Source organism: Terrapene carolina, unplaced genomic scaffold (assembly GCF_002925995.2).
Source record: "Terrapene carolina triunguis isolate 2854851 unplaced genomic scaffold, T_m_triunguis-2.0 Scaffold23, whole genome shotgun sequence".
NCBI classification, from domain to species: Eukaryota; Metazoa; Chordata; order Testudines; family Emydidae; genus Terrapene; species Terrapene triunguis.
The window spans coordinates 30,255,972-30,264,929 of record NW_020664374.1 but is presented as its reverse complement, the minus strand read 5'-3'; the positions used below and the strand labels follow the sequence as shown (position 1 = coordinate 30,264,929).

General features: G+C 45.7%; 1 protein-coding gene across 1 annotated transcript in view; it reads right to left on the bottom strand.

The window, feature by feature from the left end:
* LOC113406269 (transmembrane gamma-carboxyglutamic acid protein 1-like) overlaps positions 1-8,363 on the bottom strand; it is a 52,801-nt gene extending 44,438 nt beyond the window's left edge. The window contains exon 1 of the mRNA XM_026649963.1: positions 8,296-8,363. The gene's annotated coding sequence lies outside the window, so the exon portion shown is untranslated. The remainder of the gene's footprint in view (positions 1-8,295) is intronic.
* Between the last annotated feature and the right edge of the window lie 595 nt (positions 8,364-8,958).

Here is an 8,958-nt window from a genome sequence, read left to right as displayed (position 1 = left end):
CCGAAGAAGTGGGCTGTAGCCCACGAAAGCTTATGCTCTAATAAATTAGTTAGTCTCTAAGGTGCCACAAGTACTCCTGTTCTATTAGGAAGACTAGTCAGTTTCATGGCTGTTATTCATTAAGGAATGAACAATAGAATTCTGTCCAAGTTCTTTGAATGCTAGGGAAGAGGCAGAAGACAGGCACAAGAATTATCCACAAGGATAAAAAAAAAAAAAAAAAAGGGGGGGGGGGAAAAAGGGAGGGGGCAATAGCAGAGACTTATTTTCCCTATCACTCCTTGCAGCAGCCCAGAGTCTTGAGGGTCAGGAATAGGGTAAGGAGAAACCAAAAGCTCCCTCTCCCCCTTCAGCAAGTAGCTAGAAGCTGAGACATCTAGAATCTAAAGGTTGATATGAAAGCTAGAGACTCCAAGCAGAGTCAGTGACCAGCACCCTGGTAAAAATCCCAGCACCACCCCTTTACCAGCAAGCAGTTGGAGAGGTGCAAGGAGGCTGAACTTCTCAGCAGGGCTTTCCCTCTGGATCATGCTGGTATTGCTCCCCCCCCCCCCCCCAGCAAATACCTAGCAGCTAGTGGGTAGACACATTTTTGAGCTGTGATAACAGTACTAAAGTTTTTCAGCCGAAGAGGATCCCTTCTTCAGGTGTTAAATTGTCTTACTGAGATATGGCTAAGACGATGAATGTTACAAAAGAGGCAGTTGAAATTTTATTTAAGTTATGGATTTAGACATAGAATAAAGTTCACATAAGCTGAGACCTGAAATTAGACTATGGAACTCATTGCCACAGAGTCCAAGAGCTTAGCAGGATTTTAAAAAGGATTAGGCATTTCTACCGTATATAGATAACAGATATCCAGCATTACAACAATAGGAAATAACATCCCACACCCTCCAAATGCATAAAAAAAAAATCTTAACAAACCAAGGTTTGGAAGGGATATAAATCCTCATGCTATAGGGCACAAGGCCAAACTCTAATGGCTGGGGTTAAGAAACTTTCCCCATGACAGTTTATTCCTGGATTGCATGTAGCATGATTTCACTGACAAGAGAAAGGTGCATTTGATTCTGACCACTGCTGGAGAAGCTATACTGAAATAGATTGATCGCTAGCCTAAAAATGTTACAGAATTTCCAATTAAATAGTTTACCAATCGCTATTAAAATACTGTTATTTGAACTAGCAATTAATACAGAAACCTTAATTTGCTAATTCAGATCTTTTAGAACAATTCATCAAAGAAACGTACAACACTTCACACAAATCTTTCTAAGACTACCACAAAACTGCATCATCCAAGAGCAAGTAACAGATTAACAAGACCCCTTTTCCCATCCCACCCTCGTATACTAGAGAAGTCTCATTTTATGCCAAAAGTATTTTTCCATAGTTTAGAACGAGGCAGCATTATTATTATTTGTATAACCATAGCACATGGAAATCCTAGTCATAGACCAGGCCCCCACTGTGTTAGGTGATGTACGAATACAGAACAAAGTCAGTCCCTGCCTGATATTACAAGTGTATACCCAAATCATATTTATAGCTCCATCTAGAATTATAAATACTTTACAAGCGGCACAACAACAACAACAACACCACATCTCTACCCTTGAAACATAGTCACACCATGAAATACCACAAATCAACACTACCATAGCTTAAAGCAGGACATGAATGCTTAAGTAAACCAAAAAAAAAAAAAAATCAGGATTTTAGGCAGTTAGCACGCAGTTTTCTAAATTCCAATTTGAAAATACTACACGTTTTGATTTTATGGGAGGAATTTACAATTTTGAGTAGTAACTCAATATTGCTGATTGCTACAGCACCATCAATAGTCAACTGCAAAGGGGGAAGGACCAAGCACACCTCAGACACTGAAAACAGTTTTGTTTAACAAGACCCATTAGCACATAGTAAAGAGTAAACAATGAAATGGCTGGGTATTGTTAGATTAGATTTGAAAAGGTTAAATAGTTACCAAGATTTGAACTTGAACAAAAATAGCTGGCAGGGACAGCAATGTTAGACATTAGGTCATTCAATCCACCCTTTTGCCAGGGCTCTATTGTTCTCTAGAGCACTTTTTCAAGGGGTTTATTTGAAATTTAAGGGGCAACATGGAAGAAGGTACAGAGATGGCTGTGTGGGAGGCCAAAGAGACTGCAGAAAGACTAAGCTAGGAGCAGACAGCATCCTGGAAGCCTTGGTTCGATAGTATTTCATTAAGGAGGGTGTGATTACGAGCACGAAAAGCAGTAGAGAAGTCAAAAAGAACAGAGTAGAGAATCTGAGATTTGGCTAAGAAAAAAAAAAATCAAGTCCTTGACAAGTCATACATCAACAGAGTGAAGGAATCAGAAGCCAGATTGCAGGAGGTCAAAACATTCATTACCAGCCCACGGACCTTTGTACATCTCAATTAATCAAAAGCACCATTTCCAACTGTTGCCTAATTTTCTTGCTTCAAACTCAACTCCATCCTTATGGAGAGAACAAATTTGTAATGTTGTGCTCACTTAGTTCCTCTCTCTCAGCTCCTTGTCTCAAACCTTTTGCTCAGCCAGTCTCAATCCCCCCCTTCCCCCTCCAGCTTCTTGTTAAATCTGTCTTCCCTCACCTCCCTCTCCTGCCCTGCGGGGGTCTCAGATCCATTTTTTTGCACAGTCAGACTGGGTCTCTGCATCTGATCTCAGTTTCCATCCACCTACAGGTCCCAGCCCCACCTTCCCTGCCTCCCTCGTTTCCCTTTTCATGAGAATCTCCTTGCCCAGCCAGCCCCAGTATCCCCCCCCCCCGCCCACCTCAACTCCCAGTCCCCCAGCCCTCTCCCTGCCAGTCTCCAGTCCTTGAACCAATCAGCTCTCCCCACCAGTCCTGCTCTTATCCCCTCTGCATTTGGATCTGACAGCTTCCTCCTTCAAATTGCATGGGCCCATCAGGATGCCACTGAGAGTACAGAATAATATGTTCAGATGCCAAGACCCAGACCCGTCATGGCCTGCAACAGCCCTGAGCTGCAATTACAGGAAACGTTCTGCTCAGGTGCTGCCTGAAGCATGCCTAGTGTGGACAGAATCTTCAGGGAATTTAGCTAAAATCTTAGAAGTGCCTACTAAGCATATGACAACTGCAATTTTTCAAAGGCTTATAACTTAGCCAAATTTGTGTGGTTAACAGGGATGGCTAGAGGCAGATTTCTAACATAAAGGCCACTTACAAGCCAAATTTCAAGTCCCCGGTCCAAAGCATGAGAGTAGCTGAGCTTTCCAAACAAGGAGGTCACTAGAATTTTTTAAGATGGGCAGAACATATTCTTTCCTAGCCTCGTTAAAATTAAAAAACAAAACAAAGTTTTTAAAAAAATACAACCTGAGGCTGGAACCCAGGATGGAAAATTTCCAAACAGTTAAAGTTCAATACGGTTATAAGCAACTGAAAACAGGGTCTTATAATTGTGGAAGTCAACGAATGGCTACGCAGGTGGTGTTGGAGAGAAGGCTTTGGATTCTTCGACCATGGGATGGTGTTCCAAGAAGGAGGAGTGCTAGGCAGAGACAGGCTCCACCTAACGAAGAGAGGGAAGAACATCTTTGCAAGCAGGCTGGCTAACCTAGTGAGGAGGGCTTTAAACTAGGTTCACCGGGGGAAGGAGACCAAAGCCCTGAGGTAAGTGGGGAAATGGGATACCGGGAGGAAGCACGAGCAGGAGAGTGCAAGAGGGGAGGACTCCTGTCTCAGACTGAGAAAGTGGGACAATCAGCGAGTATCTTAAGTGCCTATACACAAATGCCAGAAGCCTGGGAAACAAGCAGGGAGAACTGGAAGTCCTGGCACAGTCAAGGAACTATGATGTCATTGGAATAACAAAGACTTGGTGGGATAACTCACACGACTGGAGTACTGTCATGGATGGATACAAACTGTTCAGGAAGGGCAGTCAGGGCAGAAAAGGTGGGGGAGTTGCATTGTATGTAAGAGAGGAGTATGACTGCTCAGAGCTCCGGTATGAAACTGCAGAAAAACCTGAGAGTCTCTGGATAAAGTTGAGAAGTGTGAGCAACAAGGGTGATGTCGTGGTCGGAGTCTGCTATAGACCACCAGACCAGGGGGATGAGGTGGACGAGGCTTTCTTCCGGCAACTAGCAGAAGTTACTAGATCGCAGGCCCTGGTTCTCATGGGAGACTTTAATCACCCTGATATCTGCTGGGAGAGCAATACAGCGGTTCACAGACAATCCAGGAAGTTTTTGGAAAGTGTAGGGGACAATTTCCTGGTGCAAGTGCTGGAGGAACCAACTAGCTCTTCTAGACCTGCTGCTCACAAACCAGGAAGAATTAGTAGGGGAAGCAAAAGTGGATGGGAACCTGGGAGGCAGTGACCATGAGATGGTCCAGTTCAGGATCCTGACACAAGGAAGAAAGGAGAGCAGCAGAATATGGACCCTGGACTTCAGAAAAAGCAGACTTTGACTCCCTCAGGGAACTGATGGGTAGGATCCCCTGGGAGAACAACATGAGGGGGAAAGGAGTCCAGGAGAGCTGGCTGTATTTTAAAGAATCCTTATTGAGGTTGCAGGAAAAAAAACAATCCCGATGTGTAGAAAGAATAGTAAATATGGCAGGCGACCAGCTTGGCTAACCAGAGAAATCCTTGCTGATCTTAAATGCAAAAAAGAAGCTTACAAGAAATGAAAGATTGGATAAATGACCAGGGAGGAGTACAAAAATATTGCTCAGGCATGCAGGAGTGAAATCAGGAAGGCCAAATCACACTTGGAGTTGCAGCTAGCAAGGGATGTTCAGAGTAACAAGTAGTGTTTTTTCAGGTATGTTAGCAACAAGAAGAAAGTCAAGGAAAGTGTGGGCCCCTTACTGAATGAGGGAGGCAACCTAGTGACAGAGGATCTGGAAAAAGCTAATGTACTCAATGACTTTTTTGCCTCTGTCTTCACGAACAAGGTCAGCTCCCAGACTGCTGCACTGGGCCCCACAGTATGGGGAGAAGGTGACCAGCCCTCTGTGGAGAAAGAAGTGGTTTGGGACTATTTAGAAAAACTGGACGAGCACAAGTCCATGGGGCCAGAGGCGCTGCATCTGAGGGTGCTAAAGAAGTTGGCGGATGTGATTGCAGAGCCATTGGCCATTATCTTTGAAAACTCATGGCCATCGAGGGAGGTTCCGGATGACTGGAAAAAGGCTAATGTAGTGCCCATCTTTAAAAAAGGGAAGGAGGAGGATCCGGGGAACTACAGGCCAGTCAGCCTCACCTCAGTCCCTGGAAAAATCATGGAGCAGGTCCTCAAGGAATCAATTCTGAAGCACTCAGAGGAGAGGAAAGTGATCAGGAACAGTCAGCATGGATTCACCAAGGGCAAGTCATGCCTGACTAACCTAACTGCCTTCTATGAAGGGATAACTGGCTCTGTGGATGAGGGGAAAGCAGTGGATGTGTTATTCCTTGACTTTAGAAAAAGCTTTTGATACGGTCTCCCACAGTATTCTTGCCACCAAGTTAAAGAAGTATGGGCTGGATGAATGGACTATAAGGTGGATAGAAAGCTGGCTAGATTGTCGGGCTCAAAGGGTAGTGATCAATGGCTCCATGTCTAGTTGGCAGCTGGTTTCAAGCGGAGTGCCCCAAGGGTCGGTCCTGGGGCCGGTTTTGTTCAATATCTTCATTAATGATCTAGAGCAGTGGTTCCCAAACTGGGGTTCGTGAACCCCTGGGGGTTCGCGAAATGTTACAGGGGGTTCTCCGGAAAAAAATCCCTAATGGCGGACAGAGCTGTCCCTAGGGACCTCGGACAGCAGGGGGCCAGCAGCCCGGAGCCCCTGGACTTCCAAGAGCTAAGCAGATCAAAGCAAACATATCTATCACACTGAGGGGATTTAAACGTCAGGACTCCTTATAAGAAATGGAAATGGAGCTGGATATTTTTTGCTGTTTTTAAAATTAAATAGGCAGCTAGTATTGTTTTTAAAATTATTATAAAGAACAAGTTTAAGCTTTGTTGTAATGTGCGTTGTTTGCCTGGACTGCTCAAGACCTAAATGCTTCTGTAGGAGGAATGATTTGAGTTGGCTTCTTAAATACCTTTGTGCTGTTTCACATCTGATGCTCCTTGATGAAACATAGGAGCCTTGTCTTATAACAGGCTTATTCAAAGTGATACAAAGTACGAAAGTGAGATTTTGGAAGAGTGTTGCTGTTTTCATAATGTAATAAAAATACTGTAATGATAAATAATAATAATTAATAAATAGTGTGTAATAAGCATGTCATAAAAACAAATTTTATATTTCCAAGATCACTGCTTTTATAATTGATACTCAGGTAAAGGAGAAAATCCCTGGAAACATTCATTTTTAAGAGGGGGTTCGCGAGACTTGACATTTCAGTGAAAGGGGTTCACAGGTTGTTAAAGTTTGGGAACCACTGATCTAGAGGATGGCGTGGACTGCACTCTCAGCAAGTTTGCAGATGACACTAAACTGGGAGGAGTGGTAGATATGCTGGAGGGTAGGGATAGGATACAGAGGGACCTAGACAAATTAGAGGATTGGGCCAAAAGAAACCTGGTGAGGTTCAACAAGGACAAGTGCAGAGTCCTGCACTTAGGACAGAAGAATCCCATTCACTGTTACAGACTAGGGACCGAGTGGCTAGGCAGCAGTTCTGCAGAAAAGGATCTAGGGGTTACAGTGGACGAGAAGCTGGATATGAGTCAACAGTATGCCCTTGTTGCCAAGAAGGCTAACGGCATTTTGGGCTGTATAAGTAGGGGCATTGCCAGCAGATCGAGGGACATGATTGTTCCCTTCTATTCAACATTGGTGAGACCTCACCTGGAGTACTGTGTCCAGTTTTGGGCCCCACACTACAAGGATGTGGAAAAATTGGAAAGAGTCAGCGGAGGGCAACAAAAATGATTAGGGGGCTGGAGCACATGACTTATGAGGAGAGGCTGGGGGAACTGGGATTGTTTAGTCTCCAGAAGAGAAGAATGAGGGGGGATTTGATAGCTGCTTTCAACTACCTGAAAGGGGGTTCCAAAGAGGATGGATCTAGACTGTTCTCAGTGGTACCAGATGACAGAACAAGGAGGAGTAATGGTCCCAAGTTGCAGTGGGAGAGGTTAAGGTTGGATATTAGGAAACACATTTTCACTAGGAGGGTGGTCTAGGGAGGTGGTGGAATCTCCTTCCTTAGAGGTTTTTAAGGACAGGCTTGACAAAGCCCTGGCAGGGATGATTTAGTTGGGATTAGGTCATGCTTTGAGCAGGGGGTTGGACTAGATGACCTCCTCAGGTCCCTTCCAACCCTGATATTCTATGATTCTAAGTCAGGCAATCCACCCACCATATGTATATCTTTATCTACACACATTACGTACACGCTTCTAACTTTCCTCATTAATCTCCAGCTACAGACATTGGGTTTCACTCTTCCCTTAAATTCCCTCTATCTTCCTGATAACCAGCTGCCTAAAACTGAATGCAGTACTAAAACTACAGTGACAGACCCAAACACTGGGATCACCGTTTTTTTAAAAAAAGCAATCCATAGTTCATAGAATCATAGACTATTAGGGTTGGAAGGGACCTCAGGAGGTCATCTAGTCCAACCCCCTGCTCAAAGCAGGATCAAGCCCCCGACAGATTTTTGCCCCAGTTATGTCAATCCAAGGCAGGGCCACCATCCACAAAACAGCTCAGTCACAAACACACATCATCAGATGACTGGGGGGGGGGGGGGGGAAAAGAGCTGAAAGGATCTTTTTTCTCACCTCCCAAAAGAGTCAAATGCTGAACACAGAATGCGAGCAAAAGCAACTCCCTCCCCCACATCTGCCACTCATATCCTGCTGCTGCCTGCAAAACAGACACCCCCTTTGTTGATTTTCAGCAGCACAATGGGCCAGAACAGAAATCAGACAAGAAACTCCCATAACACTCCCCCGGACAGCCAGCATTGCAAGCTGCCTCCCCCAACACACCATACACAGGCTCTCTCAACTAACTGCAGTCCCACAGCAAACTTTCCCGAGCACCTAGCCCCCTAAAAGAAGAGAAGAAACACTGGCAGCACCAACTCCGAACTTTCGGGGCGGCAGAGGAAGGACTTGTAAGAATTGCTAAGCAAGAAACCACCCCGGGTACCGCCTGCCACTCCCCCCCACCCCCTCCCCCCCCCGGCACCGCCTGCCAGTCCCCCATCACACGCCCCCGGTGCCCCCGCCAACCTCCCGCCCCGGCAGAGGGGCAGCCCAGGGCACAGACCTCGCCCAGCTGGGCCGCGCCGCGCTCCTCTCTCCGCTCCAGGAGCGGCGCACGATCCACCCCGCTCCGGCGAGGTGCACTGTAGTAAATTGCTCTCCGTAGTAATGTGCTATTTACAGTGTACTGAGCATGAACTGCGCATGATCAGTACATCTGCTGAAGCCACTGCCCTTCACCTTGCCCTTGTTAGCCTTAGGATTCTGCGGGCTGCTTTTGACAGGGGGTTAAAAAGAGGGCGAATCAGAGCAGGGGGGTGGCCAGGGTCTGAGCAGGGGGTGGAAATTGACTGGTCAGGGGGGGTCAAGCAGCTGGAGGCAGCATTAGGAAAGGGGTTAAAAGGCAAAATCAGGAATGAGGTGGGGAGGAGGAGGAGTTAAGCCCAAGGGTGAGGCGGTGTCAGGGGGCAAAACCCGGCACAGGCAGGGGCAGAGGGGGTAGCAGTTACCCCAGTGGCACTGAGACACCAGTGCTTTGCAAAATAGTTTGTGGAGGGGGCAAGAGGCTTTTTTATTTGAGCAAAGTGGCTTTTTTGTATACTATATATATATATTGTAGTGCAAGAAACTGCTACCTGTAGGTATTTGCTACATCAGATAGCAGTTAAAAATGTTATTAAGATGATGTTAAAAAAAATAGTGAACAGAGTTTGCGCATAGAAGTTTC